The sequence below is a fragment of the Mirounga angustirostris genome, unplaced genomic scaffold, assembly GCF_029215605.1.
Source record: "Mirounga angustirostris isolate CCGP_5_RB_7025 unplaced genomic scaffold, mMirAng1.0.hap1 SCAF_13, whole genome shotgun sequence".
NCBI classification, from domain to species: domain Eukaryota; kingdom Metazoa; phylum Chordata; class Mammalia; order Carnivora; family Phocidae; genus Mirounga; species Mirounga angustirostris.
The window spans coordinates 17,061,793-17,070,805 of NW_026991721.1; positions in this window are offsets into that span (position 1 = coordinate 17,061,793).

Below are 9,013 nucleotides of genomic sequence, written 5' to 3' on the forward strand. Positions count from 1 at the left end.
GCGGTGCAGTCTGGCCTCGGCAGGCACTGAGCTCATCTGCCTGTTCTCTGGCCCCGTTTGCTGTGATGCCCTGAGAGGTCCCTTTCTCTGGATGGGGTATGGTGGGGTGTGATCTATAAGGAGCTATTGTCAGGGGTCTGGGGTTCAAGTCCCAGCTCAGCCACCTCCACCCTGTGTGGCTCTAAGTTATTAAGCATCTCTGGGCATCAGTTGCTCATCTGTGAAGACAGAAGGGAAGGAGGTTGAGGGGATTACAGGAAATAACGAATATAAGTTTGAGCCTCCCCCCTTCCAAATTCTGTCCAGCTATCCACCAGACCATTCTTCCGCCCGATTATTTAAACTTCCATTCTTTCAATCCATGGCTATTAAGACCCACTGCACGATCGCCAGTCTCCTGAGACTGAAGTTTTTACAAGGAATATTCCAGAGGGAGCCGACTCCTCCCAGCAGACCTGGGAGTCGATGAGCTGAGCTTCCACAGGACTCTTCCTTCCAGTCACACCACATGTGTGATATCCTTCCCACTGGGAAACTTCTAGGCAGGAAGTCCTCTTGTCCCCTGAAAGGCCTGCCCTGACTTGCTGAGCTTCTGTTGACCTGGGTCTCCCTCCATACCCAGACTCCCTGAAGCTGGTCCCTACACCTCCCTTCTTCCTAGGAATTCTTGGACAGGTACAAGGCTCTGGCATCCTTCATCCCACCAGCCCACTCTGCTAAGTTCCCCTCAGGGCCAGAGAGGGCTCCTTCCACCCCCTGAGCCCCTCAGAGAGCAGTTTCATCCTGCTCCAGCCACTGGTTTTTGGGCACATGTTTGAGGCACTTAGCAACATTATCACTCCCCGCCCACCCCCGCCCCCGCCGCCCCCCTCCTGCACACACACAGCCCTGGGCAGCGAGTAACACTGGTGGCCTCGATGAATGCCCCTGTGTAGTCCCCTCCTGTGCCAACTCTGGGCTTGGCCATGCCATGTGCTCTGGCTATTGGGACATTAGGCAGCATGATATAAGCAGGGGCATGACAAGTGCCCAGGCCCTGGGGCTCGTCCTCTTGGAAGGCTTGCCCTTAGAAGCCACGCCATGCTGTAAGGAAGCTCAGGCTAGCCTATGGAGTCAGGAGAGGCTATGCGGAGAGACAGCCTGGGCGGTGAGAGGCATCTTGCACGTTCCAGTCCCAGCCAGGAGCGCCTCTCTGATTTCAGCCCCATGAGTAATCTTGGCAATAATGTATGAAGCTGAAGAAACTACCCAACTGAGCCCCGTTAACCCACAGAATCATGAGAAATAATAAATCATCATTTTAAGCCAAAAATGCCAGGGATGATTTGTTACACAATGGTAGAAAACTGAAACAAACCCCAAGACCTGGATACTATTATTATTACCCCCATTTCACAGATGCTGAGGCTGAGCTTCAGGGAGCCTCGGTGTGTTTCCCAAGGTTTCACAGCGATAAGCGAGCATGGTGGCTGTGAGAAGGACCCCTTATCTCCTGTTGGGGGGCTTACTGGACTGACAGCCCCAGCTCCTGTCCGCCTGGACCAGTGCATTCCCCCTGTGGCCCATTTCTCCTCCCCCCAGGCTGCCCCCAGTCCATGGAGTACCAAGGAACCGGCCGGGGTCATTCCCGGGAGACGTGGGGGTTCCTCCATCAGTCTGCTTTGGCTCAAGGACTCCCCATCGGCCTGGCTGAGCCTTTCTTGGAATTGTGTTGCAATGCAAGACTCTTCTTGCCCCAACTCCCCTTCGTTCTCTCTTCTTTACCAGGATGGCACCACCTGAAGGCTCTCCCCCTGCTTCCGCTCCCTCCCCCTTATGCTTCACAGGTGTTTCCTCCAACAAATACGTTGTATCTTGAATCCCACTGTGGCGTCTGCTTCTCAGAAGACGTGGACTCACACAGGGATGAGTCTGAGACTCAAACCCTGGAACCTCAGCCGACACTTCCCTTTCTTTCCCTACTCTTTTTCTCTCTTTAAAAAGAGGCATCTTCAAAGGGCACGACTGTCCAGGCTTCAGATTTTCTAAGGCCACTGAAAAGGACAACTCCCAGGACAAGAAAAACAAGGTGGAGGAACCTCCTCAGACACGCCTGGGGAGCCTGACAGACACCCGGCTCTTCAGGAACTGACGTGACCTGGGAGCGTCCCCAGAAGGAAAGATGCTAACATTCATTTTCTTCTCTGCCCCAGTCTCTTTACACAGCATCTCACTGGATCCTCCCAAATGCCCATTAGGCCAGCATATGATCCCTACTTTACAGGTGAGGACGCAAGGCTCAGAGACGTGAAGCCGCTTGCCTCAAGTCACATAGCTACCAGGTGGCAGGGCTGAGATTTAAACCCGGGAAGCTGAGCAATCAGGTGCTTTCTAAGCCCTGGGGGTAAATCTCTGCGCTTTCACATGTTCCTGGAAGACTTTGGGCAAGTTCCTTGACTTCTTTGAGTCTCCACTGCCCCCCATATAAAACCTAGACACTAGCTGTCCCTTCTTCCTAGGGAGCTTATAGGCATAGAAAATAGGATCTGGTGCTAGAGGGTGTTCAGGACATACTAGCTCTGCTCTGCGCGGCCACCCCTGCCTCATTATACCTCCTCGCTCCATTCCACTGAAGACACAAATAAGGTAAGAAGCTTTTTTTAAAACCCCAAACCCAGGCTGATCACAACTGCACAAGACATCCAGGCCTGATTCATAATCTGGTGCTGCTTTCATTCCTATAAAAACAAACCATATCAACAACTGAAACCCTGATAAATTAGCAAGGAATGCACAAAAATTGAAGGCTTCAAGCCAGGACACCCCCCCACACACACACAAAAAAATCCGGATTCTTTCCCCATGAGGGGAGGTTTTCCACAGGGACACAGTCCCATGCTTTGGCTCAGGGACCACGCTGCTCTCTCCTTGAGAAAGCTCCTGGGGTAAAAATAGCCAAGCAGCAGCCAGTCCCTTCTGGGGCCCAGAGAAGAAAAGGGAGGGACAGGATGGGGGGGTCCTGGCTCCTGGACACCTGCCCATGTTCTTGAGAAACAGGGGGAGCGGGGCTCTGCAATTTGGGGTCTGAGCAGGAAAGAGGAGGGAGGAATGTCAGATCAGGACTCCACAAATTCGTCAAGCCAGAGAACCCTAAGGAAATACTGCTCAGGGAGTGAGAAGAGGAAGTATTGGGGGCTAGACTCTGATAAACCAGAAGGGGAGAGGCAGGCCGCAGGGCCTCCACGCAAGAAAGACAGGAGGAGCCCCTGAGTACATTAAAGACAAAACAAAACCACACCAAGGCCCAGGCGACCCTGACTTAAGTGTCTGAAAGGAACCCAGGCCCACGGAGCTGCTTCCAAGAGACCCATGTTCTGCAGTTGTCCTCTTGCCCTTACAGTCCCCACCCAAGGGACCCCGATTTAGACCCCATCCCTCTCCTTCCTAAGCAACACCTCGGCCAGCCCAAGGTCCAACACTCCTCTGGAGGGCCACCTCCCTGAGCCATCAGACCAGCTAGTAAGCAGAACAGGGGGCCCTAAGGCGCTGAGGGCCACAGACTCTTTCCAACTATAAGGAATCTTCAAAACTGGGCAGTTCTTTATTTAGGCCTCATAGTGCAGATGGGGCATCTGCAGTCCAAAGAGGGCAAGCAGTGCGTCCAAACCACATAGCAAGTGTCCCGAGCTGCCAGTGATCTCATCTGCCAGAATGTCATTCATCCAGCAAGAATGACTGAGCACCAGCTATGCCCCAGACACTGTCCTTGGGAAGTTGGCATACAAGGGCAGGAGCTGACCATTTTGTCAGGTGTACACAGAAAGCCTCTCTGTTCAGGTGACATTTGAGCAGAGACCTGCAGGCAGTAGGGGTGAGCCAAGAGGCTGACTGGCAGGGAATCATAAGTGAAAAGGCCCCGAGGCTTAATGTGTTCCAGGACCAGCAAGAGGCTCTATGGCTGGAGTAGAGGATTTGGAGATGAGGTCAGAGGGAACAGGAGGGCTCTGTCAGCCACTGGGAGGACGTAGGCTTCCCCCATGGGGCAGGAAGCCTTTTGCAGGGTTTTGAGCAAGACCTGATCCGATGTAGCATTGGAAAGGATCTCTCTGATTATAGTGGAAAAGATGCTATTGTAGAGGGTCAAGGTGGGACCAGAAAGGAGATATTGCATTACCCCCAGGGTGAGGTGGTGGTAATGTGGCTCTGGGTGGTCCTGTGAGGATGATACGAAGTGGCCGATTCTGGGTAGAGGTCAAGCCCACAGGGACAGGGGTGGGCTGGGAGGGTAAGAAAGGCCTCAAGGAGGACCCGTGAAAAGATCAAGTTGCCATTTACTGAGGTGGGGAGACCGTGGAACAAGTGTGTGGATCCAGCCTGAGGTCAGAACCCATTCCCTGACGGCCTCTCATCGGATCACCTGGTGCCTTGAGCCTGAACAGCCCACATGTGAGTTCAGCCCCCTGCTGTGTGGCCAAGAGCACAAGCCTAGGTCCAGGCTGTATGACAGGTCAGATTCCACGACCCCCAATTCACTCACACTGCATCCCCATACTCAGCCCAGCCAGACCACACTGGTTCCAAGAAACTCATCTACTCTGAAAATAGTTTTAGACAATTTTTTCCATTTCTCTACTATTTAATGATGTATAAAACATTCTTTCCTGTGTTAGTCACATGACCCTCATCACAAGCCAACGTGATATACGGGGCAGGATTTATTAGTCCTATTTTACACATGAGGAAACTGAGGCATGGAAAGGCTAAGTCCCTTGGGCAAGACTGCATAAGCACACAGCCCAGGGTTAGGGGCAGAACCCTTGTCTGCTGTCTCCTGGGCGCAGGCTCCACGTACCACGACTCTAGGCTCAGCGAAGCTGGCAGACCTGTGGAGCCGCTGAGCTGCACTTGATCTCTCCATTAGAGCAGCCACTAGTCACACATGGCTGTTTGAATTCGAATTTAAAAGAATTAAAAATAAATACCATGTAAAAATGTAATTCTTCAGTCATCCTAGCCGCATTTCAAGTATTTGATGTGGTCGGTGGCTACCATATTGGATAGCACAGAGAGAAGAAAGTTTCCATTATTGCACAAAATCCTACTGGACGGTGCCATTTGGACAACCCTTCCTGCCTTCCCCCACCCTAACTCCCAATGTCATAGTGGAGGGCTTCTGGGTAGAATGTGGTATCATGCCAACTTCCAACATGCTCAAATTTGCCCTGACAGCATACCACCTAGACCATACACCACCTATACCATGTCTTACTTAATAATTGTTCTTAGTTTTTATTTTTTTAAAGATTTTATTTACTTGTTTATTTATTTATTTATTTATTTAGAGAAAGAGAGCATGTGTGCATGCAAGTGGGGGAAGGGGGCGGAGGGAGAGGGAGAGAGAGAATCTCAAGAAGACTCTGCACTGAGTGTGGAGCCCAACACGGGGCTTGATATCAGGACCCTGAGATCATGACCTGAGCCAAAATCAAGAGCTGGATGTCTAACCGACTGAGCCACCTAAGCACCCTGTAGATTTATGCCTTGTCCTAAACATAAAGGCATGGATTGGGTATACAAATTATATACACACAAATATGCAATTAAAGCTGTTAAGTGATTATCTATATAGTACTTCAAATCATCTTGTGATGGAGAAACACTGTATGGTAGAAGCACGAGAAACAGAAAAGAAGTCACCATTTGACCAGCTATGTGCCCTTGGGCACATTTCTTCACCTTTCTGAGCCCCAGCCTTTTTATCCATAAAGTAAATGTTCCAGTAAAAAAATCAACTGAGTTTGGGGGCGCCTGGGTGGATCGGTTGGTTAAGCGACCAACTCTTGGGTTCAGCTCAGGTCATGATCTCAGGGTCATGAGATCAAGCGCTGTGTTGGGCTCCACGCTCAGCGCAGAGTCTGCTTGAGATTCTCTCTCTCCCTCTCCCTCTGCCCCTCCCCCCTCCCCCTTTCTCTCTCTCACTCGCAAATAAATAAATAAATCTTTTTAAAAATAAGCTGAGTTCTTATAAGAATCAGGTAAAGAGGTTCATGGTGAGAGCACTAACACTGGGCCTAGCACATAGTAAGTGCTCATCAAATGTTAGCTCCTTTTCCCTCCTCTTTTTTGCTCTCCCAGCCCCACTCAGGGCCAAAAACTTAAAAGTAGACACAAGAATGAAACGTCCATAGAGGGTTGTGAAAAGTGCCGATATATTCCTGGGAATCTAGAATTCCATATACATGCAGAAGGCTGTGAGCACACCCAGGAAAGATCTAAGAAGGCCTTAACCTCTCTCCTCTGGCTGACACTGAGCCTCCACACAAGGAAATGAAGGCTAAAGGCCAAGTTGTAAACTGTCTACCAGCACACTGAACACATGCCCCAGCACACACATGCAGAGCCCCTTGTCAAAGTCTGAGAGACTTACCTGATCTGGCATTTAAGGAAATCTCTGTCCAACCATTAGCTGACCCATAGCCTAACAAGCAGACACTTTAGGGGCCATACATGATAAAGATTGCAGACTTCACAGAATTGGTCCAGCAAATAGCAACAATAACAACCCCTAGTGATGGGATAGACTCTGATTTTCAGAGTTCCTACATTGTATTATTGAAAATGCCTACGGTTCAACAACAACAACAACAAAATTACAAGACACACTAAGTCTGGCCCATACCCAGAAAAAAAAAAGCAGTCAATCAAAAATATCCCCAAGGAAGCCCAGATATTGAATTTAACCCCCTTTCAACAAGGATATATGATAACTGGACAGGTGATCAGCAATGAGATAGAAAATTTGAACAACACTATAAACCAACTAGATCTAACATATTTAAAGAACTCTTCACCCAAAAAAGCAGAAAACACATTCCTCCCATGTCCACAAGGAACATTCTCCAGGACAGACCATACTTTAGGCCATAAAACAAGTAAATTTGAAAGGATTGAAGTAATACAAAGTATGGTCTCTGAACACAATGGAATAAAATCAGAAATCAATTAACAGAAGAAAATATATGGAAATTAAACAACACACTCTTAACCCATGAAATAAAGAAAAAAATACAAGTAAAATTGGAAATGCTTTGAAATGAGTAAAAATGAAACACAATGTACCAAGCTTATGAGATGCAGTTAAAGCAGTGCTTAGAAGGAAATTTACAGCTATAAGCATCTATATTTAAAAAGAACTAAGATCTCAGATAAATAACCTAATTTTCCACCTTGAAAAGTTAAGAAATGTGTGAAGTTGGTGTGAAGGGGGTCAAAAAGTAAAAGGTTCCAGTTATAAAATAAGTCATAGAATGTAATGTACAACCTGGTGACTATAGTTACTGATACCGTATTATATATTTGAAAGTTGCTGGGAGGGCAGATCTTAAAAGTTCCCATCACAAGAAAAACATTTGTGACTATGTATGATGATGGATATTAACTAGACTTATTGTGGTGATCATTTCACAATATATACATATGTAAAATCATTATAATGTTCATCTGAAACTGATATAATGTTACATATCAATTATATCCCAATCAAAAAATAAAGAAATAATAAAGAGAAGAACGAACTAAGCCCAAAGCAAGCAGGAGGAAATAAACAATAAAAACTAAAGCAAAATAAAAAATAAATAAATAAAATAAAGCAAAATAAATGAAATAGAGAATGGAAAAACAATACAGAAAATCAACAAAACCAAAAGTTGATTCTTTGAAAAGATAACACAATTGACAAGCTTCTTAATATAACACTGTATGTTAACTATACCAGAATTAAAATTTTTTTAAAAAGGAAAAAATGTAAAAAGAAAGGAAGAAAGAAAGAGAATAATGCCTGACACAGAGTAGGTCTCAATAAATATTTACTGAATAAAAAAAAAAAATTGACAAACCTTTAGCTAGACTGACCAAGAAAAATAAAATAAAATATTTAAATTACTAAAATAAAAAATGAAAGAGAGAACATAGTACCAAGAACACTAACCTTACAGAAATAAGAGGATTATAAGGGAATACTACCAACCACTGTATACCAACAAATTAGATAATTTAAACTAAATGGACAAATTCCTAGAAAGACACAAACTATCAAAATTGACTTAAGAAGGGCGGCTGGGTGGCTCAGTCGTTAAGTGTCTGCCTTCGGCTCAGGTCATGATCCCAGGGTCCTGGGATCGAGTCCCACATTGGGCTCCCTGCTCAGCGGGAAGCTTGCTTCTCCCTCTCCCACTACCCCTGCTTGTGTTCCTGCTCTCGCTGTCTCTCTCTGTCAAATAAATAAATAAAATCTTTTAAAAAAAAATTGACTTAAGAAGAAATAGAAAATCTGAATAGACCTATGATAAGTAAAGAGAAAGAATTAGTAGTCAAAATCTTCCCACAAAGAAAAGTCCAGACCCAGATGGCTCCACTGGTGAATTATATTAAACATTTAAAGAAGAATCAATCCAAACTCTTCCAAAAAATAAAAAAGGGGGGGCACTTCCTAATTCATTTTGTGAGGCCAGTATTACCCTGATATCAAAACCAAACAAAATTAGCACAAGAAAAAAACCCCACAAAGATATCCATTATAAATATAGACACAAAAACTTTAAACAAAATACTAGCAAACTGAATCCAGCAATACATAAAACGGATTATACACCATGACCAGGTGGGACTTATCCCAGAAATGCAAGGTTGCATTAACATCCAAAAATCAGTCAAGGTACCATATTAATAGAATTATGACAAAAACCATATGATCATTTTAATAGAATCAGAAAAAGCATTTGACAGAATCCAACACCCTTTCATGATAAAAGCACTCAGTAGGAATAGAAGGGAACTTCTTCAACCTGATAAACGATATCTATGAAAAATCTACAGATAACATCCATTTTTTTTTTTTTTTTTTTTTTTTTTTAGTAATCTCTATACCCAATGTGGGGCTTAAACTCACAACCCCAAGATCAAGAGTCACATGCTCTTCCGTCTGAGCCAGCCAGGCGCCCCACAGTTACCATCATTCTTAATGGTGACAGACTGA